Source organism: Dermacentor albipictus, chromosome 1, assembly GCF_038994185.2.
Source record: "Dermacentor albipictus isolate Rhodes 1998 colony chromosome 1, USDA_Dalb.pri_finalv2, whole genome shotgun sequence".
NCBI classification, from domain to species: Eukaryota; Metazoa; Arthropoda; class Arachnida; order Ixodida; family Ixodidae; genus Dermacentor; species Dermacentor albipictus.
Genome location: NC_091821.1, coordinates 25,091,903 through 25,119,786, shown reverse-complemented (window position 1 = coordinate 25,119,786; position 27,884 = coordinate 25,091,903). Strand labels below are relative to the sequence as shown.

At 46.5% G+C, this 27,884-nt stretch overlaps 1 protein-coding gene and 1 pseudogene across 3 annotated transcripts in view; both read left to right on the top strand.

Moving 5' to 3' along the window:
* Positions 1-27,884, top strand: part of LOC135909421 (follistatin-related protein 5-like) — a 490,536-nt gene that overhangs the window by 18,335 nt on the left and 444,317 nt on the right. The window contains exon 1 of one of the 3 annotated variants that reach the window (XM_065441373.1): positions 24,785-24,902. The exons of the other annotated variants lie outside the window; for them this stretch is intronic. The gene's annotated coding sequence lies outside the window, so the exon portion shown is untranslated. Of the gene's footprint in view, positions 1-24,784; positions 24,903-27,884 lie in introns of those variants that run through there. 3 annotated transcript variants of the gene reach the window in all.
* On the top strand, positions 3,300-3,479 carry LOC135909435 (U2 spliceosomal RNA; annotated as a pseudogene).

The window sequence follows — 27,884 nt, the reverse complement described above, 5'->3', positions numbered from 1 at the left end:
TAAGGTGTTCCTGATTCTGTTTGCGATTACCTTAATAAATACTTTGTAGGCAACGGACAGTAAGCTGATCGGTTTATAATTCTTCAAGTCTTTGGCGTCCCCTTTCTTATGGATTAAGATTATGTCGGCGTTCTTCCAAGATTCCGGTACGCTTGAGGTCATGAGGCATTGCGTATACAGGGTGGCCAGTTTTTCTAGAACAATCTGCCCACCATCCTTCAACAAATCTGCTGTTACCTGATCCTCCCCAGCTGCCTTCCCCCTTTGCATAGCTCCCAAGGCTTTCTTTACTTCTTCCGGCGTTACTTGTGGGATGTCTAATTCCTCTACACTATTCCATCTTCTATTATCGTCGTGGGTGCCACTGGTACTGCATAAATTTCTATAGAACTCCTCAGCCACTTGAATTATCTTATCCATATTAGTAATGATATTGCCGGCTTTGTCTCTTACCGCATACATCTGATTCTTGCCTATTCCTAGTTTCTTTTTCATGGCTTTTAGGCTTCCTCCGTTCCTGAGAGCATGTTCAATTCTATCCATATTAGACTTCCTTATGTCAGCTGTCTTACTCTTGTTGATTAACTTGGAAAGTTCTGCCAGTTCTATTCTAGCTGTAGGGTTAGAGACTTTCATGCATTGGCGTTTCTTAATCAGATCTTTCGTCTCCTGCTATAGCTTACCGGTATCCTGTCTAACGAAGTTACCACCAACTTCTATTGCTCACTCCTTAATGATGCCCATAAGATTGTCGTTCGTTGCTTCAACACTAAGGTTCTTTTCCTGAGTTAAAGCCGAATACCTGTTCTGTAGCTTGATCCGGGATTCCTCTATTTTCCCTCTTACCGCTAACTCATTGATCGGCTTCTTATGTACCAGTTTCTTCCGTTCCCACCTCAAGTCTAGGCTAATACGAGATCTTACCATATAAGGTCACTGCAGCGCACCTTGCCGAGCACGTCCACATCTTGTATGATGCCAGGGATAGCGCAGAGTATGAAGTCTACTTCATTTCTAGTCTCGCCATTCGGGCGCCTCCACGTCCGCTTTCGGTTATCCCGCTTAAGGAAGAAGGTATTCATTATCCGCAAATTATTCCGTTCTGCAAACTCTACGAATCTTCAGCATGAATCTCGTGATAAATTAAATGAGTTCTGTATTTTAAACGATAATTTGCTATAAAAATATGAAACCAATAACATATGTCGACCTTTTAAAAACAGTGCATTGAAAACGCCTTCCCAGCAAGATGCGCGCCGTAGTAGAAGAAATAAGAGAAGCCCCTGTACTGCTCATTTGTTACCGTACTGGTCGCAGGACTGCGCAGCGTCAGACTTTTCTCCAGTGATATAAAGCTCCACTTTCTGAAGACGTTGGCAAGACGCCATCTTCGCTATGCGGCATCAGGCTCCATACAGACGGCGAAGCTCGCTAGTAGCGATATTGAATATCGCTCTATACATTATATTTTTGTTTTTGCTTCTCCCTGATTTCATCAGTATGGAAGACACAGAAGCTTTTTTTTTTTCGCCTAGTGTCTCGATACATCTATGGTCTGAGTCAAGGTTCCTTGGCTTTAAAGAAAGAAAAGAAGCCTGGTGCGGTGTTATCATCGACAGCCGGCCCGCGGCTACGCTGAGAGGGGCGAAAAATCATGCGCGTGCCCGATCGGTGGCCAATCCTCGTGAGTGGGATAGGGCACGCAAGATGGGAAGAAGGAGCGCAGGCAACGTGACGAGGAAGAGGAGGAGAGACGCCCATGTAGAGCGTAAGAGCCGGGTACACACCAGGCACGCGCCCATCCGCTGCCACATCGCAACCGAACATGAGAATAAATGTACCGGCGGCCCACCCTGTGTAGCCCAAGCTCGGTTGCTTCTACGGATGAAACAGTGCCGAGGACAACGAAGAGTAATGAGAGGACTGCGCACGTGAAGGCAAGAAATGCAGGGAAAGAAGGGGATGGGGAGTGCGCGGCACATGCCGAATCCTTTCGTTCAATTCTTGTTCACTGCTTTTGTTTCACACAGTTGTTTATCAAGCTGCGCTTATTTTGATCGTATTCCGATTTCGGCGAATGACCTTTACTCCTAACTTCATTATTTATATACTTCGTTCCTCCAAATGCTCCCACAATTTTTATTTTATTTCAGGAACGTTGAGGTTCGATCGATAACATTGATTGACGGCTCTAGCAACTGAACGCGATCTACGGGTGGTGTCTTTGGTCGCAACTATTAATCATTGTGACATGGTGATGTCTGCTTTAGCTATATATGGTCACGCACATATTCTCCACCTGTCTTTAGGTTGTAGGTCTCCCTTACGACTTTGATTTCAAGGAAGCATCAAGTATTATTAGCCTTGGCTGTTGACCGAAAACTCGTTCTGTCCTCGCTGTACGTTTTAAGCAAAAGTCCGTCCATTGTTTCCGTACGTTTAAGCAAAAGTCCGTCCAATGCCCTGGAAGCAAAAGCATTTCATGCTTTTGCTGCGAGGGCATTGCTGCAGGAGGAATCATTTCTAGTGACGTGCTGCAATGCAAGAATTAGATTCCGATTCCGTTTCAACCGATTATTTTTGCCGTTCGTGACTGGACTTAGAGGTGGTCTATCGCTATTGCCACCACAAGTGACTAGTCGGCGAACACTCCCAAGGTTAGTTCTAGCAGTTAAAATATCAGTGCTGTTCCACTGTATGAAGGTGGATGACCAGCGAAGCTGTGTATGTGGGCCCCTTAATGGCGAACTGTCCGTTGCCGTGCGTCAAATGCCGTATGCACATAAATGGAAGGCGAGGCGCGGCTAATCGCTGCTCCACGATGTTGAGCCTCGGAAGATGATGAGGTATACCGCGGGGTATACATAACCAGCTATTGTTGCAAAACGTGGCACGACACCTTTTACTCACGACTCCCGGCACGTAGAAGAGACACGCACTTCACCGCAGTCTGAGGGCACCCTCTCCTTCAACGTAGCCAAGGCGATCGTGCGTTGGTCCACGTCCCGCAGTGCAGTAATGGTTGCGAGGTCACTCGAAAACCACAAGCGGTCACACACAACATAGGTCACAGAAAATTGGTTCCACACAAACTCCTTCTGAAACCTGGCCATTGCTTCGGTGAAACGTTCCAAGTTTGCGGGAGGGGGCCCGCATGGGTGGTTAGCATTTCTTTACGCCTCGCAGTCCTGGCGGGCAGCACGGTTACGGGACCGCCTCCAGGAGAGAGCATAAGGAAACGGAAGGAGATACGCAAGCGCTTGGAACGTTGACAAAGAGAGGGCGGCGCGAACGTAGACATGGCCGACGCGGGTCAAAGTGTAGTATCTGTTCTTATCAGCTTAATGTCAGATGCGGGCTGTATTTGGACCCAAGATAATAAACCTATTTTAGCAAGTTGGCGGAGTGCTTAAAGCCTACTTTACCTCCGCCGCGGGTCGGCCCGCTATTGCACTATCTTCGGGATCAGCCCACTGGCTAGAAATTCTCGATCTACACGGCTCGATAGATGCATGCAGTTTTTTCCAGAACCTAGCCGTATACAGCTTCGTTGTAAAAAAAAAAAAAAGCGCAGCCACTTCACTCTATGAATTTGGGCCACCAGCGGATCTGTAAAATAGACAAAGCACACCACTGAGTGTAAAAGCTTTACTTATTTTGGGGCTTTTCCCTTCGGCGTCTGTAGAATTCTCTGCGAACATACACAATCGCTGCTAATAGCGGCTCAACTTGTCGAGGTGTCCAAATTGAAACGTGCCAAGCGTCTCTAGACGCTTGCTTGTCCGCAAGAAATTCATAAGGGCATTCTGTGCCGCTTGTCGATACATGCGTTGTTACGATCGACCAGAGGGGTTGACATTCTAGCCTCACCTGCACCACTGCGACGAGTCGCTTCGGGAACTTAACCTACTTCTTGGACAGACCTGCGGCGACAGTAAGGCGAGACACGTTTGGCAGATCGAGTATTGTTTGTTGGTTCACTGTCACCGTCACGGACCAATGCGAGCAAGGAGCTCCTGGAAAAGGGCGTTCTACGGCGTTTCCTCACGGACTCCGGTAATCACCGCGGTCGTTTGGCAGACGTTCCAGCTAATTGCTGGGTGATCCCAGGAACCAAGACGCGCCAGTCTGAGTCAAGCGTAACAATCCCTCTCTGCGAAGCTCCCTTCCTTTGTGTGTGTTCAGTGAACAAACGTGCGGGAGTGACTGTGTGAACCCTCGCCCTCAACACGGGCCCTTCGACGACTTTGGACGCTCTGATTGGACGAAGGTGGCAGGGCAGATTTTTCTCGCCCAGGGATCTATGGAGGACAGCGGGGATTTAAGCGGACTTTTTTGGCTCCTCAGGGTGCTTCAATTCATTCATGCTAGACAGTTGAGACGTAACGTTCTCCACTCCTATGTAGATATTGTAAATAAACTCAGTACTCCTCGTTCTTCATGAGAACATGTTCCTCCCTTCAACAACGTCCTTAGCGTGGATGAGTCAGACGAGGCCATGGGCCGGCTACCCCTTTTGACATGCCCGACCCCAACTCTTACAGCGTCCGTGGCGTTATGGTTTCCATGTCGGGCTTCTGTGCTAGAGGTCCTATGTTCGAATCCTGCCGGTGGATGATTTTAATAAGGCATATTTAATTATTTGTAGTACAGTACTTTGTTGAAAATACAAAATCGAAGAGACCTTTAAAGCCAGAAGGACGAAGTTTAGGCAAATACATGTACTTCCCATGCTGGCTGAACCACCCCAATTGCAGCTCCCGTAGACACTAGCGTCAGAGTTCTCTCTTGTAATTATTGTATGAAACTATGTATTGGGTGGCTTCTTAGCTTTCCTATTGCTACGCCAGATGTGAGCACGTGCCTTACTGGTTTGCTTTGCCTTCCTCATAGAGGTCGCGGGATCTTTGTGGCACGGACATTGAAAAGTGTATGGGAGGGTAAACATACAGCTCCGCTGTAAAACATAAATACCCCAGAAAGAGAATGGGAAAACGGCACCGCGGTAGCATTCAACTGGTAAATGCATCGCACGTGCAATGCGTAGACGTGGGATCGTTCTCTAGCTGTGGCCAGTTGTTTCTTCATTCATTTCCATTAATTTATCATTGCTTTAATTAAATTAGCAAGTACAAGAATTTATCCCTTGTTGTCCTTGGTGTCTTTCTTTTTATGGCTTCTTATGATGTGATTAATAACAATCGGGTTCCTCCGTTCCCTTTTTTCTCGCTCATTACATAACGAGGGTCGCGAATCCGGCAACATTGATGCTTTCAGGTAGTGTGTGTGGGCTTATTGACCAGTTGCCTTCATCCAAAAGAATCACGTACCTGTGACGCCTATATACGGCAGAAAGGATGTTCCATATCCGCCGCCAAGGTTTGTGAGTGGGGTCACTGGCTAGCACTCCCAGGTTTAGTTCACTGCAGTAAAAAAAAAACATAAATACTTTAGAAGAGGATAGAAAAACGGTGCCGTGGTAGCTCGATTGGTAAGATCATTGCACGCGTAATACGAAGACGTGGGATCGTTCCCCACCTGCGGCCATTTGTTTTTTCATCCATTTTCATTTTTATTATAATTTATGATTTCTTTAATTCAATTAGTAAGTACAAGATTTCCCCTATGTTGTCTTTGGTGTCCTTGTTTGTTGGCTCCTTATGATATGAGATGGCGCCGAGAATGATAAGAATTGCATAAAATGGTGCCGAAAGAAGAAACCCGTTGCTAGAGTTCATTACTGCACTGGCTCACGCTCGGAAAAAACGCGTCTTTATCTCCGTCGCTTTCCCTTCATCATTGTTGCTCGTCTAACAGTTTCCGGTAGCGTTCCTTAGCGTAGCGTTTCACTCGAGGAACAAATCGCAAAGCCATCAGTTATTGGTTTTGCTTTAAACGTTTGTTTTAAGTCAATGCCGAATACATCTTGTGTGTCTATAGTATACACCGCGGCGTGTGCTATAAGAAAGTTTTCACTGTAGCTGCTGGTATGATTTTCTTTTATTTAGAGTTTTACGACCTGAGACCGTGTTAGTATTATTCTTTTAAATGCGTAAGCATTTCTATGCTTACCCAACCAAGAAACCAGTCCGGCCGTCACGTAAGACGATCGCTTTAACGATAGGACACGCAACAGCGAGCACCCCCCCCCCCCCTCCATAATTGCACCTTCATGCTCACTCTCACTTCAATGCTAACTAAGCGGCGAGAACACAACGCACACGAAGCTATCAGCAGTCGGTGCTCTCTGTCCTCATCGCACATCGCTTTCTAGATACGGCCCGCGTCATACGCAGCCGCCGCCTGAGCACGCTTGATCAATATTCACAGTGGCTCAACGCGGATGGATAAGGCGCTAAACAGCGATAACGGATTATAATGATCGGCACGTCATCAGCTCACCTGGCAGCGCCACGTGCAGTAGCTTGCTTGCGTTATCAATTCACCTGGCGCCGCCGTCTGCAGCAGTTCTGTGGCCGCAGTGCTGTCGCTTGTAGTGGTCGGATCAAGTTTCATAACATTGATAATGCATGTGACACCGGGATGTGTGGAGATGAGCAAGTGGCTCAATGCTTACGCATACTTAAACAACTCCCAGAGGAGTTTTAGCGTGAATTCTTTTTCAAATCTCATGCAAACAGTAGACAATGCTTACTATTCGCTTAATAGATACGGATAATGATGTGTAATAGATAATAGATATTCGCTTAATATAATGCTTATTCGTTGAATGCTTCGACATTCAGTGAACGCTTCCGATGGATAGCATATCGAAAATAACGAGGACAAATGAGGTAGTGTGCTCAAAGTAGCTAGCGAGAGCCATTCCTTGCTTTTTTTTTTAGCTTCCGTCGTTGTGAGGTTAGCGTTGGCTCCAAGTAGAGGCACTCCTTCGTTGTTGTCTCTAACATGATTTTACCCAAGCAAGCGCTTCAGGGTGCAGTATATGCCCCAGCGGCGTTCCCAGTCATGCCCTTACGACCTCTCAACAACTGACGCTCCTTTGCGTTGGTCGGCGCACTGGAAGTAGACGAGACGAGTGAACGCAAAATGCAGTATATATGTGTAAAGAATTGTGGAAGGAGGCTAAAGAAGACACCACGTCTTCCTTAGCCCCCTTCCACAAGTATATACTCACATGCACTATATTTTGCTTTCGCTCGTCTTGTCTACTTCGAGTGCTGTATATTTTACGACGTGTGATTGCTTTTCCCGAGTGCACGGAGAGAAATTGGGAGATTTGGGTGTCCGCCACAAAAACGTGACTGAGGCAGCACCCAAGCCACCCAGAGCTGACGCTGATGACGATGTCGCCCAAGAATAAAAGTACTCTGGTCGACGCTGGGACCGCTGCAGGCGCGAGGAGCGGACGTGTTGCTCTCATTGTTTCGGCAAGGCTGATGGGCGCGAACGGCCCTCGAAGTCTACCGCTTCCCGAGAGCCGTTTTACTGTGGTGCTGACGAAATGAAATGTTTACGTTTTTATTAGAGAATGATGTAACCGGAAGAAAGCTCGTTTGCCTGTCTCACACACAAATTCTTTGCGGTTTACTGCTGAGGTGCTCTAGGGGACAACTTTGGTAGCCTTCAGAAAGCGAAAAAATTTGCACGTCATCCGGTGAGGAAAAAAGCAAAACGAATACAAAGCTTCTGAACGCCTGAGAAAGAAAACTAGAATCTGACGTTTTTCAGAACCATAAGTACCTGGCGACTGTTGAACGAGAACTGCTTACAAAAAATAATTTAATTTAAAAATGCACGCAAAGCACGCCACAAAATTGCAAATCCACTTTTTCCTTGCACCCCTTTTATATGATGACGGCAGAATTTCTGTGACGACAGCTATCGCGTCTTTCGTTTGGTGTGTAAGTTTCAAGATTCAGCAACACGTGTAAGTCTATTTCTGTGTTTCTATACAAGAAGTGGACAGCACTTGTTAAAGATGAACTATTTGAAAGAAACAGATACGCGGTTATTGGGGGGAGGACGAGGGAGGAGTAGCTCTCGCTTTTAACGGGGGCGCGTGTCATGCTTTCTGGAAAGTCACTTCTTGCACGCGCCAGAGCTTATCTATTGGTACATGCACGTATTCAATATGCACGTACAATAGAAAGCGGTCCTCTCAATTACGGAGGATTTGCGCAAAGTACTGTGAAAATGCCTCTTAAAGTTCACAATGTTGCTGTTATTCCATGTTCCATTTGAAGTGTGTGCCAAAGAAAATCTTTCAATAGTAAATCTGCAAAAGGTTTACGCCAGAAAGCGCGTCCTTCACATAACTGTAGAGGGCGAAGTATGTGCATATGCAGGTGCAGCGCAGGTTCAGTCTCCTTGGCCGCTAAGCGCTGCTCAACGCCGGAAGCATTTTGTATCCTCACGAAACGAGAAAGGTGCTATTACTAACAAGAATATCGCGCGCATTGGATTCCTTTAACTATGGGCAGTTACTTCCACCGTGTATACGGCCCAGTCTTGCGAACTTGGTTTGAAACTTAAGCAAAGAGAAGTTAAAACAGTACAAAAATGACGAAAGCAAACGAACCATCTCCGTGGGGGACAGTCAATACGACCGTCAAACCTAGTCACTGCGTGTGTTATCGTTGTGAGAAGCTATCTTCGCTTTCCGATGAGGGGCAGTTGTGCGAAACAGAGACACTTTCGCTCCGGTTGGCGCGGACGTGCGGGCGACGGTGGCGGCCGTCTTTGTCTCGCACGTCTGCATAAACATGAGACGGGCTGGGGTTTCCGCGCCGGCGAGCCCAATGCTGCGCATGCAGATGGCGTTGAGACGCTCATGAAATCTGACGTTGCAGTCTGTTTCTTTCCCAGAACGCCGCTGCCACGTCGAGCGCACGTCTGGAGACACAAATGCACATATACTTCATATAAGTCCCTGCGCAAGGATTTATATATCTCTATATATGTATGGGTGTGTGCTAGCGTGCACGCAGTCAACGAAAGGAACGCCTATGCGTGTCAGCGTTTTTTGCGCGCTCCCTCGTGTTTGCCGAAAACATCGCCTGTAAACACGGGAGAGCCTGGCCCCGAGTTGTCTCGACGGCCAAATCTTGGACCGTTGTCGGGAAAAAGTGCGACGCATTGCGTTCGTCCAGAAAGAAGTTTTGTGTGCCGACTCCTGGGGTCCGCTTCCATTTATGCCACAGCATGCTGAGTGGACCCGCACACGTCATCTTACCGACGTTTTGGCAGCTGGCATGCCTTTTTGATTGTGTACAGTAATTTTATTTCCTGGCGTCTTTCGTTGGCTTGACTTGCTCGCACACATACTCTGCGGATGTAACGCAGTGTGTGCGCACAGATACAAATATAAATGATTTTGTTGTTATCGGGGTGCTGCTAAAACCCATCGCATCTCAAGTTGTCAAACCATTAGGTGTGCAGTATTCACCACACAAACGGGCGAAGCTCTGCGCTCTCTTAGGCAGTTTAAAAGAAAACAAAACAACATTAATTCATTTTATCTTGAGGTTGTGGAAAGGTAGCTGCAATATAAAATATACTTCATGGTTCTCTTCTCTCTATACAAAGTAGAATATTTGGGTTATCCGTTGCTTTCTTTGCTCGCTTTTGAAAACTCTGAAAAGCAGTCCTGGAAGCTGGCTTCTTTGAATTAGGAGATTGTGAGGGGAGAAGCCCGCTTCACACGTTCTAGGTAGATATGATTCTGCGCGCGCCGAAGTGTAACCACGACGTTGCTATGCGGCAACAGTTCGTTATAAATAAAGGGACACCTATGAGGTAAATAAACGCAAATTAACACACACACACACACACACACACACACACACACACACACACACACACACACACACACACACACACACACACACACACACACACACACACACACACTGACTGCTATTGGATATTTATTATCAAATGCGAAGCGCTTTTTTTACCTAGACTGCGAGAAAAACTTTGGCGACGACATAAAATGTGAACTTGCCCTCATTTGCTTACATGCTATATTCTTCGCTGTGTGGAAGGTTCAGGTACAGATAAACTCTTCTGGTAATGTATGTTGTGGCTGTACGTTCACATGTCTACGTTTCAGTTTAGTTACGCTCTTTTCCTCCGCTGTTTCTTCTTTTGGTCTTTCTGCCTTCTTTCTTTCTTTTGTTTGTTTATGTCTTATTGCGATAGTAATTATATGGTCACTCTAGGCACATTTTTGCCATCGCCGTCGGCATTGCTTTGATATTCCTCATAAAGTCCAAGAGCGATAACACCGTCGCCGCGCGTCGTATGCTGTATGTGCGAGTGAAGGCTCGGCAGGGAAGCCGACGATCGCGGCCCAATCTGGCGCGCGCGAAGGAGGAAGGCGGAAAACAAGCCCGCCGTCTTCCGTCGCGCGAAAGGCCCTGGCGGGATGGGAGGGGAGGAGGGGGGCAGGGTTGCGCTCCAGCAGCTATTGCGTATTTCTCGAGTGGGTGCAAGGGTAACGAACGATCGCGGCTCAAACTGGCGCGCGGTAGGGAGGAAAGCGGGGAGGCAGTGCGGCTTCGGCTCCGCCAACAAGTGTGCGTTGCACGGCCGTACCTTGAAAGGGATCTGCAGACGGCTCACCCTTTTGTGCGCGCTGTGTTTGCGATTTCAGACGCGCACGAAGAAGAATACGGGGAATTCGCTTCACGGCGCGTGTTCGAGCAGAGAGTGTCTCCATCTGATCAAGAAGTTGCGGTCACTGATCAAGTCAAGGTGAAAAAAAGCAGAAACGTTTTGGAGCCTGTACGGGTTCCTTTGTGACACTAAAAAACTCGAACTCTTTACTGGTGTCCTTATTTGTCCGCAAATGTGACCTTCTTGCAGCTCGCATCCGCTGTGCAAGAGCTTAGGGAACCTCTTACTCGACGCCCCTGTTCTGATTTTGATCACGACAAGGGCTGTACCGGGGTCCGACGCAGTAATTGGCTGAAGTAAGGAAATTATTAGGCTGATTCAATCATGACTATTTTCGTGGGTGCGACGAAAAGGGCAGTTACAACGACCCTAGCACACTTGCTCAATGTGTTTAGTTAACTGTCGAATATTTCATGAACCAACATGTGATACCAAAAGCCACGAGGGACTCTATCAAAATTTTTAAAAAGAGCTTGACAAATGACAACTGACTTATGATCATTGACGGCGGTAAGAATACATGTTCAGGAAATTCACGATGCCTGAGAAAGGAGCCCCTGACGAGTTCACTTTTACTCGCGACCGCGTAATTATGAGATCGATTTTTTCCCACTAATAACTGATTGCCGCAAAGCCCTCATAAGCAAGAAAAACAAAACGAAAACCTTGCCTAATTGGAACCGATTAGTAAAAAGTCTGAAAAATGTTTCCCGCTCTTTACAATTTCTTAATTGAGGTTGGTCGTTATACGCTCGCGGTTAAAAGGTTAACTTTCTATTTTTGTCCACTGGTGCACTGATTGATGAGCCGAAATCACGGAGGGGAATCACCGAATGCGACCTTCACGCCTTGACACGCGTATTACGATTAGGCGACGACACACTTTAAGTAAAGGGGTGCGCCCCGTTATTCTCGACACCCTGGTCGCACCCTTTGATCAGTGTGGCGGCTCTCTACGCATATATATATATATATATATATATATATATATATATATATATATATATATATATATATATATATATATATATATATATATATATATATATATATATATATATATATATATATATATATATATATATATATATATATATATATATATATATATATATATCATGCGCGCTGCAGGCTAATCGCCGTAGCGCACGACGGTTTGGTCGGACCACGCCTCTTTAGGCGGCGTGAAAAGGAAGAAGCGACAGACGATGTCGCCGCCCTTGCGAAGCCCTGCCCACGTATCCTTGTATCGCCGCAAATGGCGTTTCTGCCGTATACCCTTCCTTGATCGGGGTTTAATTGGGCGTTTCGATGCAAATGCACGTATTCTCCGTCGGTGATGTACGAGAGTCATTAGTCGGGGAAATCTTTCTGGGCACGGTGGTCGCGACTGAAAGAAAAATTTTAATAAATAAAAGGAAACCGGAGTCGAGGAGGAAGAAAGGGGAATACGGAACAGCGCTACGACATTTAATTTTTTTTCTTTGTCCCATGAAACAATATGTCCGTCGCGCTTAGCGCAGACACGATTCAAGTAGTTCGACAGCGTTTCCTACCTATGCGCATCGTAATTTCTTTCCAGGAGTTAAAAAAAATAATGATACTAATGCTGAGGCACGGGAAACGCTCGGGCAGCAGACACGAGCATGTGCCGAGAAACGGAAAAGATCGAAAGGAAATGGAAAGTGGCCGCTATCACTTCGCTTTCAGGCATGCGTGCCTAATGACCTCAGCTCGCTTAGACGTATCTTTTTCTTTTCTTTATTTAGACCGCTCACCGCACTTGGCCTGAAAGTGACCAGGATTTCATTTCTTTTTTTTTCTTCTCTCCTTTCCACTGGTTTTGTCTCCGCTACACCACTGTTCCTCGAGCCATCGTACTTTTCGCATCGGTTGGTGGGCATACGGGCACAGAAAAATCGACGGACAGTATTTTTTACCCTTTTTATCTAGCTCTTATTATCAGGCTCATCTTACTTTGACAAGTGCAACAATATTGGACTGCTGAAACGCTTTCGGGATTATCTTACAGTTCAGTGCACTGGCACTGCAGGCCAATGGGTAAACAGACAACTACTACTTTGCTATGCAGCACCGAAGAAAAAAAAAGGAGAAAAATAACAGAATGGTAATATCCTGATATATCGAAAAAAATGTATAAAGAAAGAAGAAGGTAACAGAAGTGGGGGCTTTGAATCCCATCTATTGCCAAATATCATATCAGCTCTCCAATTCAAAATACGCAGAGAGAACGAAAACGAATAATAATAATAATAATAATAATAATAATAATAATAATAATAATAATAATAATAATAATAATTGGCGTAGTTCTCATTGCTTTTCAGCCATCTATGCAAATAGGCGCTTGATTCCGGCATGGCGAGTGCCGCGACTGTATTATACACACGAGCGCCATTGCTACAGCCAAAAAGAAAAGAAAAAAGGAGGGGAGATGGTAACCGCAGAGACGGTGTGTATATAGGCGTGTACTGTCTTGGAGACGACGCGGGACATTCACGGCATACCTGAGCCGCGCATCGATTTTTTTACGCGAATTTCTGTGTGCGTCGTTCATTGCCCCGCCTTTCTTCCTTTGCCTCGGCCGCTTTCCGCTCTTGCAAAAAGTGTCGTTTTTATGCAAATATTTACCCGTGCCCTGGAAGAGAAAGATTACGGAGCGGTCCGCCCACCCCTGCCTCTCACGATGAAGACGCCCCAGATTTGGTTGCATATATATAAAGCTAAAGAGGGGACAGAGTGTCGCGTTGCGAGAGAAAACGGAAGTGAAGGAATACGTCAGCCGAGTCGAGAAATATAAGAGGAAAATAGAAGAAAAGAAAAACGAGAGAGACGGGTCTTTTGGTTCGATTCGCTTAGTCCATTCTCCTTGCTTTCTTCTTGTCACAGCTTGTTTTCCAACTCCTTCACCTCATTTGCCCGACTGCGCCGACCGAGGCAGTTCCCTCCTTATGGAAAACCCATCCGGCGCTTTTAACAAGCGACAAATTTATTTCCGAGGGGGCCCCGGGAAGCACATAATCTAAACTAATGGCACGAATCGTAGCAACGAAAATATAGAATCCCCGCCGGAGAGTTGGAGGGAAGGCGACAGAGAGAGAGATATTCTGGCACCCTTCGGCAGCGCGCGCTCATACATAGGACCGCGGAGTTCTTCACTGCGCACACCTCCGAGCCGCAAGCAGTCCGAAGAGAAAGAAGTGAAAAAAAAGAAGAAGAAGAGCAAACAAGAAGATGGGTCGACACCAGAGGAAGTGCGACGGGGGAAGCATACGCACACTCGAAGGAAGAAGCGCCCGGCTCACGCATAAAGCCGAACGCGCGCATAGCAACTCTGGCGACCGTGCAGCGGCGAGCAAGGAGGGAAACGACACGTGCAGAGAGAGGCCCGGTCGAGTCGGCGTTAAAACTTGGCGCGCACTGATGAGATTTCTTTGAACGGCTCCAACTGAGCCCCAGTGACGCCCATTAGGGATTCGCTCTCTGCCCGAAAGATTTGCACAAACTGCGCGCGACAGTTAGCGTTGCCATGGGAAACGCCGCCGCCGATATACATGCACGCTCGCCCATTTGTCTTTTCTTTCCGTGTGATATTCTTTCTTCCTCCGAATGCTTTTCTTGTTTTCTTTTCGTATTTTTCTTTCCTTCTCTTTTCCTTTCCGTTGCGGCCGCAGGCACTGCGGTTTTAAAGCGATCCCAGAACGGGCTATGACCGAGCAACTCGCCATACGGATGCTATAGCCTCCTGCGCACGATTTTTCCCGCTCAGCCGCAATGCTCTCGTATTTTAGCGGAATGAAGGGAAGCGCTTTCGCCGAAGAAAGACGCAACGAGCAAGATTCTTCACTGCGTTCGTTAATTTCGAGGTGACGGTAATCTCTTTGGTGAATCCATGGATACTTTTCACAGTTGCTTTGGCATCATTAAGCACATACATAACTAACTAACGAAGGATACTTTTCAACCGAGGTTATAGCGGCAGAAAATAAATAATAATTAAAACTATTAATCTCGCGACATCGCAGGCTATTACACTGACCGTAGCTTGCAGCCTGTCATGCGGAAGTTTCCTCTCTGATGTTTGAATAACCAGCCTGCGTTTTCTATGGTACACGAATGCTGTATCACCTCTAGTGTAATGTTCTTTTAACGCTGTAGCCTTGTTCTCTGTGTTGGAATACGCATTCGCTACGATATCCGCTTGAAAATTAGTCAGTAATAAAACTGCAAATGGAAGCTAATGGTATAGGCTAAGATTTCAGTTGCTTCGGGTTCGGTAGGGATCAGAATGTGAGAATATATATAGATGTGTAGTTACTTAAGAATCCCTTATCACAAGAGTCGCTTAATTGGAAAAGGAAAATACAATTGGAGGACGCATGAGCTTCGCCTTTAAGAGTGGAACCCGATAGCATTCAAAGATCCCTGACTGCTTCTCACGCTTCCCCGCAACTGCAGCTTATGTAACCGTAATGTTTACCGGGAAACGTTGGCGGCGAATACTATGCGCGAAGGAAGGCGAACTTTCTGGTAGAAACGCAGCCTCTTGTGTGGGCCGATCCCGGAGATAGCGCACAGCCGCACCAAAAAATTGCATCATTTTTCAGGTTTCTGTTATGGTTTTGACTTTTAATATTTCAATCTGAGTAGATTTAGCATAAAAGGCATGCGCTGTCGGTGTTTTGTTTCATGACATTTCATTTCGTGTTGTAATTCTCAAAATTCCGAGGAATTACTTTGTCAAGAATGTAAGACAAGGTGTGAGCAACTTTAGTGATAGAATGGTGTGGCAATATAACCCGCATATACCGCATGTCTTATATCTAAGCGGGGCTTGTACATATACTTAAATATGCATGGCGATTTTCTCTCACAGGATGTCAACGCCGGCTATGACGCCGACACCGCATTTTCTGCGACACGGAGTCCTTAACTCTATCGCGTTAATATTACATCAAAGTTACAGTTTTCAAATGTGCAAACAATGCGCAGTAAAAGTCAGTTTCGAAAATTTTTCTGTTCCTGTTTTCGTCATGGTTCACTGAAAGCGCTTCAGTTCCGGTCCAACTCGGAAAAAAAAAGGACGAAAAACTCGGTTCGGACTGGTTCGAACCAGTTTCAAGTTCATCTGCATAACCGAAGAATAATTACAGGAAAAGAAAGCACATATTTATTTTGTACACAAAATTACACAAACGCACGCACGCTAGCACCAACGCACACACAGACGAGCGCGGGCACGCTTAAATTATACCGAGCCTTTTGTTAAGCGGTGTTGCTGTAGCGAGTACGACGGTCGGCTTGAACGCATCATAGTTTCAGAGGCAGCATGCGCGCATACGTGCGTAGCGCAATTCAAATCCATTCTATCCACACGAAGCATTTCCCTCCTCATTACCGTGCAGCCGCGGAGGCGCAAAAGTGAGCTTTCTGGTTCTTTTTTCTTTCTCCCACACGGCCGGAGCTGCCGCGGATGCGCGGAGGCGAGCACCATCTGGCGGTGGTGCAAGAAACCCAGTGGCGCGCGCGGCATGCGTGCTCTGCTGTAGAAGGGAACAGCCAGGGCGCAGCCACGGTCACGAAACCCGGCGAGGTTCACAGAGGAAAGTTTTTTGTTTAGAAAAAGAAAGAAAATAAACAAAAGGACAGCCCTATAGCTGCTCTGTATATACAGGGTGTTTCAGCTAACTTGGACCAAGTGTTAAAAAAAGAAACATAGGCGCTACGCGTGTCGAATTGGCGCAGTATTGTTGTCGCAGTATTGACGCAGTATTGTATTTGTTGTATTGTTGACCACGTCATGATATTTTTCGAATCTTCCAAGCTGGGTAATTAACAAAGATTGCTCAATTAACTTTTTAAATAGTAATTATAGCGAAAAGTCTTGGATAGAGAAGTTGTAGCACTTGTGCGGAAACATCGGAATATTTCATCTGTCCTAAGATAACTGCCCTGTTTAATTTTTTCCAGCCTTTCTTTAAAGTGCGTAAAATTTAAAAAAAACAAATACGATGTGACTGCCGGCTGACGCGCCGCGCATTTAGTGCCCTTAAATGTAAGTTGAACGTATTAGCAAAGGCTGTTCCGCGCACAATGATCGATTGAACCGGCTGTCGATGACTGCGATGGACGTTAAGCGACAAAAGGGACGTGCCGTTCTAAGAAAAAAATTCTTCAATGAAAATGCGGCCGCCACGTGCGTATGCGATATGCGACCGGATGTTAAATGACGAGGTTAAAGTTAAAAAAAAAAAGGCTGGTTCTTTGGTGCCACCCGTGGAAGTTGGTTCCTGGATAGTTTTGTGTGACATCTGTTTGCTTAGGAGGGGAGGACGAGAAAGAAGGAGAAAGGAGAAGAAAATTCTTTAAACAATTTCACTGACAATCGACGAGTTCTAACAGTTGCTAGTTAGTCGTGCGTTACATTATTAATGAATGACAGCGTTGCTTTCAATATTAGTAGAAAGGTAAACCTGAGAAGTTTCTTGTTGCCTTTTCGTGCTAAATGGATACAGAATTGTCGAAAAACATGAAAAACGTGCCCAAATCTGTGACTTCGCGCAACGACGGCTCCCCGTCGGTTTAGGCGTTAGAGGAGTCGAGAAGTCGAAGTTTCACATTATATTAACAAAAAAGAAGATAGAAAAAAAATCAGTGCCATTCCACTCTGTGAAGGGGGATGAGCAGCGAAGCTGTTTAGCACACGACGCATATAGTTGACCCGCAATATTGAACAAAGGTACGAACATATTGATTGTCCTAACTTGTGGTCATTCCGGTGATTAGGTTCGCACAGACATTCACGTATCGCCTCTGTTATTAAATGTGTCCGTCACGTAAGACAATGAATGGGTCATATCCCCTTAAGCAATGACTCATACCCTCATAAATGTGGCCTCCCCATTTGACGACAGAAGAGATGTGAAATTCTGCGCTGGAATGATGAGCGGCAATGGAGCCAGCTGTATAAGACTACATGGCTGGAGCCGTTGCTAATTATGATAGTTTTTTGTACAACGGAGCCAGCTGTGGAAGAAGACGACGACGAAGGCGCGAGCAGTGGCACTAGCGTGTTTGTGCGGTTGGCGCCAAGAATTTTTTAACAATCCTTTTTGAAAAAGTTGTACAAAACATTCTTTTTCAAAAACATCTGTTCTTACCCTTATGCCTGGGACCTCTGTGGGTCCCACTTGTGACAAGAGTAGCTCAAGGGCGCGTTACCGGTTCCCGAGCCCACAGGAGTATGTGCCATTGAACTTGGACCCTTTCTGCACAATCACCAGGATCGGCCCACATGATGACTTGTTTTTGTCAACATCTCGGACACATTATTTTTCCAGATCCTAGCCACAAACAGCTTCGCTGTAAAAACACCAGCTGACACGAGTGGGACAAAGAAAAGTCTTCTTTCTATGTCTTGATCGTGTGTTCTGTTTTTCGATACGTTGGGCGTTACAGGGTTAAGCCATTAGTGCCCAACATACCAGATATGCTAAGCTGAGTTTGATGCCTCGGAATGCTTAGTTAAACGCGGAAGACCTAATGAAAAGCCCATAGCAGCATTTGTGATATGCTGGAGTGAAGTTTCAATTGTGGATAGTTCAGAAAACGCATTACTAATACCGTACAGACTCGTGTAAAGGCCGCACTCGTGTAAGGGCCGCACCTCCCGCTTTGCAGCTCAAAATTTCGAAGAAAAAAGTTCCATCGGAGAAGCAATTGCGTTTGGTGCCCCGATGCCGTGCGCGCATCGGTGAATTTTCTCGCACACCATGTGCCGTTATTAGATCACGAGAGCTACGCGTTGACCTCTGATACAATGGTCAATCCGGGGATCCGGCGTGTGCAGTAGTCACTGGCAGCGCCGGCACTATTTTGACCAAAAGGTTCGTTCCCGTGTAAGGGCCGCACCTTGTCAAAATTGGGGAAAAAAGTGCGGCCCTTACACGAGTCTATACGGTAATATAATAATTTTTATGCTAATTACGTTGTAACTCAAATTACAATTAAGTGATTTCTTTTTTCGTACGAGTGTTCTCTTCACGGTCAGAAATTAAAGTGAACAAGTTGCTATAGTTTTACTTCATCTGGAACTGTTTGGGCCTTATAGGGTTGAGTATGTACGAACTAGACAAACAACAGTATCCTATAGTTTGCCCTTCAACGTACATTTTTCTAAAGTTCTAAAATAATGGTGTGTCTTTAGTGCTCTACCAAGGCGGCAAGCGCCGCCAAAGTGAGCGAGAGTTCGCGGTGTCGTTAACGTGTTCGACTATGTAACCGACACCCGTCGCGGTAGCCGAGTGGCTATGGCGTTGTGTTGCTGAGCTCGTGGTAGCCGAGTGGCTATGGCGTTGTGTTGCTGAGCTCGAGGTCGCGCTATGGTAGTCACGGATTCAATTGCGTGCTCGGCGTCCGCATTCCGATAGGGGTGGAATGCAAAAAATACCACCCCTTCCCCTACCGGAAAATAGGAGTAAGCGAAACTTGTCCTGCGAGCACCTGAGCTTCATCACGCTTAAGTAACCCACAGGCAACGGTGCCGGATTGCTTCGGCCTCCCGCTGCCTCAGCTCGGGAGCTTCTTCTCGTTGCTGTCGGATTGCCTGGGCTCAGACGGCTCTAACGGCTGCATAGGCGCGCCGACGGCAAGCCCTTTCACGGGCGAGTTCTCGCCGCCGCTCGTCGAAGGCTGCCAGTTTCTCGGGGGAAAGCACAACGCGTGGCCGTCTCACCCGTTTTCCCAGGATGAACTCGAACGAAGCCGAAGCTGGGCGCGCGAATCCCTTTCGCGCCGTTTCCCTCCCCGGCGGAAGCGAAATGGCTCTGATTGGTTGCGCGCGTAGCGTGAGCGTCCGCCTATGCAGCTGGAATCCTTGCTAATGACTCACAGTCCGGCGCCGGTGCAGATGTCAAATCATCAAACCGCCCTTTCCCACAGCTGCTGTGCTCTAGGAGCAACTGTTTTTTTTTTTTTGCCTGACCTGACAACGCCACCGAAACTTGTGAGCTAATGCAAGCTTCGCTTGAAAACACTCGTGTACCGCGCATTGGGTGCGCGTTAAAGAGCCCCGCATCGTAAAAATTAATCCGGAGTCCCTCCCATACGGCATTTATCATAATCAGATCGTGGTTCTGGTACATAAAACCCAAGACCTTAATTTCAATTAACTATTTAAATGGGATGTGTAAGCATGGTGCAAAGGGGGAGTGGTCGTATGAGAGGCCGAAGAGGAAACTGGCCTAACCACAGCGACTCTTACAGAAATGGTTCAAAACTTGAGGTTGCACGCCTTACGCAGACCACCCGTCGAATTGAATTCCCGCTTCAAATAGTAACGTGAATTTCTGGCACGCCACGATATGTGACCGCATGAGGCGGTTGTAGGAATGATAGTTTCGCTGTATGAAGACAGTCAGAACGCCTACGAGAGCTTTCCACATGGATGCAATACCAGGGCACACAAATATTTGGCAAATCACGTCAGCGTCCCTTTTACTTAGTAAACTTATCGTGTCAAAACATAACATAAACTTCCCGGACTGATCAGTTGGCAGCCCTCTGAAACAGAAAAGAAAACAAGCGAGCGAAAACGATAAAAAAAAAGGTTACGACTAATTGCCGCAGGCAGCATCTCATTGGGGCTATGCGATCACTCTCTAGTCCAGATATTTCCTCATTGCTCACCGCGCCTAGATGAACACTATTGCCGGAACGAACTGGTCTCCAAGATTTCGGTAGCAGAGGGCAGAGTGAGGAATACAGGTGAGGCCGCAGCGCAAGTCCAGAGGCCGAATTTACAAAGATCTTTGCTCGTGCGCTTTCGTTGCCGTTGGTTGGCCACCTTCGCTTAATAATATGTGGAGCAACAGGATTGGACAAAATGTTCTTTTACGAACAGTTCTAGCGTAAGAGCTGTTCTTAGTACGGGCTCAGAACTCCAAAATATATTGCCATATAGGTGGTTTTGCGTATAATGTTACAACTTGAATGACATACAAGGCTCGACATTACAAGTGCGCTTCAACATTGCCTGGTATTCTCGTTTTCAATCCGCTTCTGTGCCCTGCGTTCTCAGCTGCTCCATAAAACCCGGAAATCGGTGAGCTGCACCACAGTGGGCTAGAACAGCGGCATATGCTGCAGGAATCGGCTGATAAGACGGCTGCGGGCTCAAGAATGCCACGTCCCTCAAAGCTGCGTGTTGACGGAGAAAAGCGATCGCTCTCGCTCGCGCGCTCGCGCCAGCTGAATTCGTCTGGTAACACTGACATTCCTGCGACTTCCGCACTGCCTGTGTGCAGTGAAGAAGCAGCGGAGACACCTCCGTCGCTGGGCACTGGTTTCTCTGTCTTGTGAATACCACATCAACTGCGAGGCACATATGTTCACCAGTTTGAAAGCAGCTTTGCCCAGCTCTCGTGTACATGCGGGCTATTTCACTGAAAACTGACGACAGTCGAAACATACATCTTGTGACAGCTCAAGTAAACAAAATCATGTTGATTAAATGTAACTGATATTAGACTTTTATCCAGAAGAGGCAATGGCAAGATGAGTGTTGGCAGCTTATCGCACGCAGCAGATGAGCAAGGGACACGATAAAGCTGCTCTAATTCTTCTTCTAGTTCTTTTCAGGTCGCCATTAAAAGGGATGTAGGCTGCTCAGTACTGCTCTGAAATTTTTATTGGCGCGTGCCTTGTGATTGCATCGTGGTGCCACAACAATAAGTGCTATCATATAATAGCTAATTATAGCATTATCTATTATTTACTCGCAGTTTACATCGGCAGAAAGGCAGCTCATCCCCAAAACGCAGTGATACTAAGGGTAAATTGTTTTCCCATAGCCTACACCACACTCCCGCCATGATTATGGCGTGTTGCAGCAGTCGCAGGCCACCAACGCCTTGCTCGGCGTTCGCATTCGAGAAACTGCTGAAACAGTAACAGGAGCCACTGTCACGATGGTGCAGTCGAGACGAGTATCTACGCGTTATTTTGCAGGCAGACCGCTGCATGCTGGAACCCGCCTGTTCAAAAAAAAAAAAAGCTGTTACGCTAAATTTTTTTGTAATAGCATATTCCAGCCGATCGGACAGTGGTAAACGCATTACTAGCGTATAGGCAACCGGCCCATGGCAAACAACTTTGTGAATTCAGCCCCAATACCATCTAGATAGGGCAACGTCGTGAATTCACCCTCCCTCCCCCACCCACACTATATTTCCACTGTGAGACTCATATCATATTAAAAATCAATATACTTTTCGTTCAGCTTGAAAATCAAAGTCGATTTATTTGGAAGGAATAACACAGACTCGCCTGCAATTGGCTCCGCCACAGTCACTATTGACCAGTCAAACCTTGGCGTGCTTGAAGCAATCGAGGGCCCGCGGGAAACAGCTGATGGGAAGTGAAATTACAGTACCACAGCGGCACATATTAGGTTGAACGTTTTTCAATGAAAGCTTCTTCCCCCACCATGTACATACTTATGAGGAACAGAAGCAATTAAGTAATCGATTTCGGCGCGGAAAACAACTTTTCGTAATCATTCGACTAGGCTTTATTTCAAAACGAGGACTGGGGTAAAAAAATTATCGTAGAAGCTGAGCAATCGAAAGATGATGCAGAGGTGAATAATAAATTTTAATCACACAGGCAGAAAAATCGCCTCCGTTATTTCAGTATTACAAAATATGCTGTGACTAATGGGATGAGCCCTTTTCGTAGACAACAGATATTAGATCTTTAACATATTTGTAGATGAACTTTGAGGCTTTGTTTGGGATTCAATAATATTATTACCTGGTTGAATTTACATTTTTTTTCTTTCTGTCACATTTCTTTTTAAATGTCAGGACTCTTACGCAGTTTCACCTTGAGCGTTTCAGTTTAATTTTGCATGTTCATGTCTTCATTACAGTTCTATACGCGCTCTGTTGCAGGTGACTGCCCCTTATATGCTCGATTCTTCAACAAAATCTGCTTAAGCCACTCTGTTGCTTGTACAATGTCGCTGATTTATCTCACCAAATGATCAGTTCGAGCACAAAAATAATTTTGGCACGTTTTGAGTTGATTTAGAAACGGGAAATCTACAATCCACTGCAAGTCAGGGGAATCCATTTAAGAACCTGACAGTCCGTTGGAACTCCAATGAAAAACCAATGTGAGCTAGCCACAATAAGAACTTCAAATTTTTTTCGATCAGCTAAAGTGGGGTTGGAACCGCTTTACAGTGGTCAGACGATGTCGGTTAGAAGCAGACCCTCGGGCGTGATTCTGGTGTGTCGTTTCCTGCGACCTCATGTTTTCGCACCAGTGACGAACCTGTGCGAATATTCTTTGCACGTTTCAGTGCTTTCAGTAATCACTGGAGCCGCGTCGGCAGCTCCCATTAACCCCCCCCCCCCCCTCCTCCCCTCGATGGCATTAACACTATAGCACATGCGTAACACAGGTGAACGTTTGACATCGCAAACGTATACACTCTCGTTGGTATATAGGGTGTCACCATGAAGGATTCCCCCTTTACTTGTTTTTGTTGCCGCATATGTACCTCCACTTAGTAGCACATGTAAGTGAACACGTATTAACATCAGACACCTGAAACGCTGCGATAACGGTGGGTTTTATAAGGACGAAATTCTAGTGTGTAATTAGCGCGTAGACTGATCTAAGCTGGGAGATGAACAACGCGTTGTTCTACGGATGAGTACAGGCGAAGACAACAGTTTGACCAGAATTAATGAAGAGCCTTCTTGGAGTCCATTCTGACCCTGTCGAGCATAGCTAGCGGCCACACAGCTCACACGGCACGCAAACAACGCACGTTGTGAGGTGCTTCTACTCACAACGTGCGTAAAAGGTGGTAGAAGGCGTGTTTTAGATGCAGGTACAGCGGCCACGCTCGCTAGCAGTGTTTAAGTGCCCAGTTACGACCTATATGACACGCTGAGTCGTTGAGTGTCGTTGCATGGACATTCCGGATGCGTTATTACCCGTATGCGCGCGCGTATTGTGAGTCGACAAACTGAGCAACAACTCTTTGTGTGAAACGCACCTCTTTCTCGCAAGTTTCTCGCAAACCTAGCAAGTTTCGGTCGCTTTTCCTGCGCCCAAACCCACCCATACATACGAGAAGATACATTGAAATCCGTGACGTTAGACTGGTGGGACACCCGCGCTGTGGTTTTTTCAATTTTTTTACAGGGAAGCTGTTTATGCGGACCCTCTGCCGTCGTAGTCGGACTTCGCTAATAAGCGGCCACATGACGTAGCGGGAGAGGAAAAGAAGAGCTCGACAGGAGGAAAAGGGTTGGAGTGACCACTTTTCCCCTGTGAGAATGCTATCTTATACGCTAATTTTATACGGCTATAGAAACAAATGTTATGCTGGTGGTGCGCGGCCACCGAACAGTGCCCAGTGACTGAAACGTGAGACGAGGAGTGCGTGGCAGCCGGCACTTCTTGCTCCAGCAAGGAGTGCCGGCAGCCACGTCAATCATCAAACCAATCCGACCAATCGTGAGAACGGTTGTAGCACCCGCATCTCCAGTGGCGGTTCTTGCGCCCAATATAGAGAGCTTTGGATTAGCCGTTCCGCAAATTGCATCCCAGCTACAACTATGGGGAGACCACGAGTAGTGTGTACTCCTGAGAAAGAAGCTGCCTACCGCGAGCGTCAGCGAGAGTTGGCTCGCGAACGGGCTCGTCGTCGCAGGGCCGACACGAAGCTGCGGGCCAGGGAGGCCGAGTTTAAACAGCAGCACCGGGTGGCCGACCCCGAGCTGCGCCATTACAGAAACCTCACGCACAAGAAGAAAAAAAGAGAAAAAGAAGAAGAAAAAGAAGAAGACATACGAGGAGAACCGCAAAAGAGCACGTAAAGCATGCTCTAAAGCACGTAAAACCGAAAATGAGATGAAAGATGGTGACGCAAAAGATTTACAATATAGACTGCTTGCGAAGTTTGGCTTGCATGATGTAACACTCAGTAAAACGAACACATCTTTGTTGTTCGACCATCACGACTGGAAGGGGCGGTGATTTTTTTTTTAAAGGAAGTTCGACCTTCACTTTCTATTGTAATAACCTTCTGAAGAAGAAGTGTATCTGTTCGGTCGCTGTTTTTGTGCGGTGCTCTAAGTTTTCTGGTTTTTGGACATTTACCATTGACGACTATGGATTAACGAGACGTCGGGTGAAGATTCAACGTGCTAGGCGCCTTACAGGTACGACATTTCTTTTTTGAGGACCTGGCTATTACCCTGCGCTACGGTGGTCGGAAGCCGAGAACATCGTCACGAGCCTTATGCTCGTCCAAACGCAACAAGCCATATGAATGATGCTACGGGCCGTAATGAAAACCCTGGGGCCTTGCAAGCGTCACAAAGCTTCATAAAGCCGGCACGTTTGGTTCTCCACAACTCGGAATCAACTTCAGCGAATTCAGGAATAATGGCTGACGGTGAAGTCGAGAGCAGGAAGCCTCGCCTAGAAGACAGCAAGTACGATGACACAACATCGAATTATGAGCTATGTGATGAAGAAGAGATGGGTGAAGATGCACCATTTACTTACCTTACTCACCTACTTACTCACCTTTACAAGAAAAAGCGAGCCGAAGGCATTCCGGTTGTCTTTCGCCCAACAAGTTAAGGTACTACTTTTTGGCAAGTAAATCCAAACAGAGTGTCTGCCGAAATAGTTTCCGCTGCCAAAGAAAAAGTACAGTCTTTCAGGACGAACAGAGATGGAAGCTTCAGTGTCAGCGTTGCTTCCTTAGCGTCGACGAAACGCCTTTTGATGCTCTCAAGTGTAGGCGGCCTGGAAGTCAAGCCCTTCATCCCCGAGTCATACACGCGAAACGTTGGGAAAGTAAAACATGTGCCTCTGCAGTATACAGACGAACAACTCCTAGACTTCTTGAAAGACGCAGGAGTTATATCGGCACGCAGACAGATAAGATATTCCCGCCAAGAAGATGGAGCAGTACAGTCACGTCCACTTCACACAGTAATTCTGACTTTCAGAGACGATCGCCCTATTCCAGGAAGAATTTACTTGGGTTTCACCAGTCACCCTGTCGAGGAATACCTAGGACCAGCACTTCGCTGCTATAGCTGCCAGAGATTTGGGCACATGGCGAAAACCTGCCGCAGCACACGTCGATGAAAAATCTGCTCAGAAGATCATGGCCACAAGGAGTGCAAGTCACTTCTTCAACCTAAATGTGCAAACTGTGCGGGGAACCATGCCGCCTCCTTCTCAGGCTGCCCTCAGAAAAAAGCAGTGGCACAAATGCGTCGACACGAACTAATCCATGGAAGACAACCGAGACGCAATGAACCCGCCCCAAACCTTGAGATTGTTCATCCAGTGCCAGATCACCCACCTCAGCGGGCACCGGAACCACCACAGCCAAGAGCATCAACAAGCTATTCCTCCTCTAGAGAACAACCAACAGTGCAAACAAGAGATCAATCAAGAGGATTACAGTCAAGTGCCCAGTCTTATGCATCAGTGCTACGGAAACCCAGACGACAACAGGCAGAAAGTAATACACAAGAAAGCTCCAGTACTCGCACACATTTCTCTCAGCGACCTTACTCATCTACTGCAGAAGTAACACCAGCTAATAGCGAACATACCACAGCATCGGTGACACAATTGATTTTGCCAATGCTTTTCGCAGCTCTTAAGGCAATCCTGTCTGCTCTGCCGGAAGCAAACAACCTACCAGAAGTGAAAGCCTTGTTGCCTCTAGACGCACTATTTTGTCAACAATCCGGGCCGAAACTGCGGCAGGCAGAGCATGAATAACCGTTACAAAAATGTCTCCATATTTCAGTGGAATGCCAACAGTCTTCGAAGGAAGTGTGCTGACTTTGTTAAACTGCTTGTGCAATACAACTTCCCAATACTTTGCATTCAAGAGGCGGGAATCAATGACGACTTTCGCCTCTCAAATTATGTGATATACAAGACTTCTCGTCAAGGTGCTGTTAGCAGAGTGCTCCTGTGAGTCAGAAAGGACCTACCATCTTATCAAATTCAGCCCAGTGATTCAGACTTCCCGGAATGCATCGCATGTAAAGTATCCTTTGGCAAGCTCTGTATAACAGTGATTAATCTATATCTACAACCTTCAAACCGGATTTCAGTAGAAGCGCTAGTGGATATCTTCAAAATAGCTCATTCTAATGTATTTATATGTGGCGACTTCAATGCACACCACACCATCTGGGGCAGTGATCATTGTGATGCAAGGGGTAACGTTATTGAGTGCGCCATAGATAAATGCAACTTGACTGTTTTAAACGATGGGTCGCCAACATTCCTTCGTGGATATAATTACTCAAGCTGCATAGATGTTACCCTGTGTTCACATGATCTAGTGAATGGTGTGGGAAGGACAACAGATATGGAAACGCGCGGAAGTGATCATTTTCTCATCCTTGTTTACCACCCTAGCATGCACTGTGACATCAGGCGCTACAGCAGACTAACCAACTGGCAGGCTTTTCGGTACTGCCTAACGGATCAAATTAATCAACATGCAACAGTGTAAAAATTTACAGAATTTTTGCAGGACAATATGAACATATGCACAAAGAAGGTCCCAATTCCAAAAGATTATGCTGCAGTTGACGGAGAATATGAACACCTAAGAGCCATCCGACGTCGACCGAAAGAGCTTATTACCGACGGAGCGGAAGATTAGAAGATTAGATTAGATTAGATTAGATTAGAATGTACACAATGTAATGCGCAGACGAATGGAAAATTTAGGCAAACGGCGCTGGCGCGATTTCTGCGGCACGCTGTCTCCTCACACGGCTGTCCCACGAATTTTTCCAGTAATTCGTTCTTTAAGCGGACCTGTAACACAGAGCTTCACATTTCGTGCTCTCGCTGTAGCTCGGGACACGTGTGAAATAATAGTTGCAGATGAATTTTGTGAGCTTATTTCCAGACCTGCTTTTTCATCGCAATGTGCAGAATTTGATATTTCAGTAGTGTTGGCTAAGCGAAAAATTACTGCTTGCTACTGGGCCCAATATCCTCAATTAGAACATACTTTCACATTAAGCGAGCTTCAATGTGCAATTGCATCATGTCGCCAAAAGTCCGCGGCTGGGCCGGACGGCATAACGTACAATATGCTAAGAAACCTCGGACCGACAGGTACAAATGCTCTCTTAGACATCTAT